Source organism: Microtus ochrogaster, chromosome 10 (genome assembly GCF_000317375.1).
Source record: "Microtus ochrogaster isolate Prairie Vole_2 chromosome 10, MicOch1.0, whole genome shotgun sequence".
Classification (NCBI taxonomy): domain Eukaryota; kingdom Metazoa; phylum Chordata; class Mammalia; order Rodentia; family Cricetidae; genus Microtus; species Microtus ochrogaster.
The window spans coordinates 26,628,231-26,631,011 of NC_022016.1; positions in this window are offsets into that span (position 1 = coordinate 26,628,231).

A 2,781-nucleotide genomic window follows, 5' to 3' on the forward strand; every position below is an offset into this window, starting at 1 on the left:
TTTTTTTTCTAATACAACCTTGTGGGATAAGAACACTCAAAGAAAAATCTTATGACTTCTCTGAATATTTTCTCTTGCTAGAAAAGCTCAAGGTGTTAAGAAAACAAAAATAACTAGCAGCTGCCATTATCCCAGCGCTGAGGAGCTGTATGTGCAGCATTCGTTCAGGCTGCTTTATTTTATAGATCGATCTGGGACTCTCTGAGGTTATTCTTGGAATAATGTAATGATGGACTTAGTGTTGAAGCCATATTGATCTTTTACTGAAGGATTTCCTTCCCTTCCACATCATCTTCCTACTAATGCTTCCCATTTCATAGTTTCTGGATGAACTAGTACTTAAGCGTTCTCTTTCCAACTGGGCTTTGATAGCAGATGGCAGGTCAAATCCCTCAGGAAGCTAAGATCAAGAAGAGACGGTTGGAAATTTTCCAGTTAACTATGAGTAATGATGAGGTAATCTGGATAATACATAAACCCATTCACACCACCTCTTCTCCAAATTCCCCAGAAGCATTATTAATCAGCATGGAAAGCCAAAAAAAAAAGGGGGGGGACACCAGGCTGTCTGGAAGGAAAGACCGAGCAAAAGGCATGTTGGCATGTTGCTCTAACATGAGCAGACCATCCTACTGTCAATGCAGTCCTAGGGAGCTCCAGGTTTAGCATTTACCAGCATAGAACATCCCAAAGTTGACTGAGCCTCTAGTGATTGCTCTATATTCTTCTAAATATCCATGCAAATTGAACATTAAATGCAAAGTATCTGAGGACTATGGTGCCACGCATAGGCAGACTGCCGTTCTGAACATGATTAGAAGTGGCTGTGTCCTGAACATGATTAGAAGTGGCTGTGTCCTACAAGCATGTTGAATGCTGGTCTGTAAAGCGCTACATGCAAGCAGTCAAAGGCTATACCAGAAGATAAGAGCAGGAAGGCTGTGTTCAAAAGCAGGGGAAAGGAAGGTGCTTGCGGCCAAGAGAAAGTTAGATAATGCTAATCCAGCACACTTGGAAAAGCCTGTCCACATGACTTCATCGGCTCTGGGCATCTTTGGGGAGCAGAGGATGGCATGTTTTACTCTTTTTTCCAAAATAGGAAACAATCTGTATTTAGAACACTATTTGTACTGTCTTACTTAGAACTTATATGAAGCATAGGAAATACTCACTATTAACTCTACTTTAATGACCAAATAGAAGATTAATCAAGCTTGAACAATCACATTGCTGGTAAGAGATTCCGGAGCAGTTCATCTGACTCCAGGTTCCTTTAGCACCAAGCTGTATTTATTTCATTAAACCTTGAGTTGGTCCAGGTTTCTAATCTCAGTCCTATCTCTACTAAGTCCAAAACCCTTTGTTTTCCACATCTACCTTTCACCTAGTATTGAATCTGGTGATGGATTTTTATTTAATTATTTAGATTTAAATTATTAGATTATATAGATTCTCCCTTTCTAAGAAACACTAAATTGAAATTATTTCTCTACAGTGGTTTCTATCTAGAAAAAAAGAAAACATATTCTTCAGGCATAGATACTTTCTGAGCACCCACCGCCTGCCCCATACTGCGTTGGCACTTGCTGAGCTCACTAAAATCTGATGATAGCCTGTGGAATTCTCAACAGCAATGTATTTCTCCAAAACCAACGGAAGAAGACACTCACAGCCTTTTGGGATTACCATAACCTGCTTGTGTTTACTTTTAAGAGGTGTACAGAGACACAATTAGTCCATTTCCCTCCGTGCTATTTAAAGGAGAGACGGTCTGAGCCCAGCTTCCTGATGTTGAATCATATGACTTGAACCAGAGGTCAGGTAAAGCAGTGGTCACCTTCAGGTTCCAACCTGCAAAGCAGCCCACCTCCGGAAGCCTCGTCATTCAGGAAGGGGAGCGTGCCAGACACCACAAACCCAGACATGCTGGTGGAGGCCCCTCAAGCCAAACAGCAGCCCAGACAGTAAAGGGTGGTGGGAGGTAGGAAGCAAGCTCGGGGCTGGCAAGGGGGCCAAGTGAGTCACGTCTTTGATGTGGGGCGGTTATTACAAACACAGAAAAGGTGAGCAAGCATTTCCTCCCCTTGACTACTATGACTACAGGGGCAACATCCCCTTGGTGTAGGAAACTGAGTCACAGGCTAGGAAGACTTTCGAGTTGCAGGAGAGGAAAATGCTTGTTTATAGTCTGGCATCAATTTTACTAAGATGTATTTTGTCAGTCTGGGAAAATTGCGGTCTGCCTTGTGTATATAAACCAGTGTTCTATTTATTTCCAAAACATTTTCTCACTGTTCCCCATTCTTAGTAAGGATGCTCACTGAGCAGTGCATACATCCAGCAAGCTCCTTTATCGGAATTGGTTATTTAAAGAAATACATTAAGTTTGTAATTCCAGCACTAGGGAGGTAGATACAGGAAGAACAGAAGTTCAGGGTCATCCTCTGCTAAATGGCAAATTCAAGGCCAGCCTGGGCTATAAAAGACCTTGTCGAAGAAAGGGGGGTGGGATGAAGAAAAGGAAGAAGAAAAGAACATGAATTATTAGCAATATCATCCAAAACGTCGAATCCCATAAGTCAGAATAATGCTGTAGCAAGAGTTTCAAAGAAAGTATCTGTAAGAATTAACTTCTTTCCTTCCCAAAAATCGGGTTTACTATTACTTCCTTTGATGTCTTTTACAAACATATATTTTAATTTCCTAACCAGGAAAGAAAGAAAGAAAGAAAGAAAGAAAGAAAGAAAGAAAGAAAGAAAGAAAGAAAGAAAGAAAGAAAGA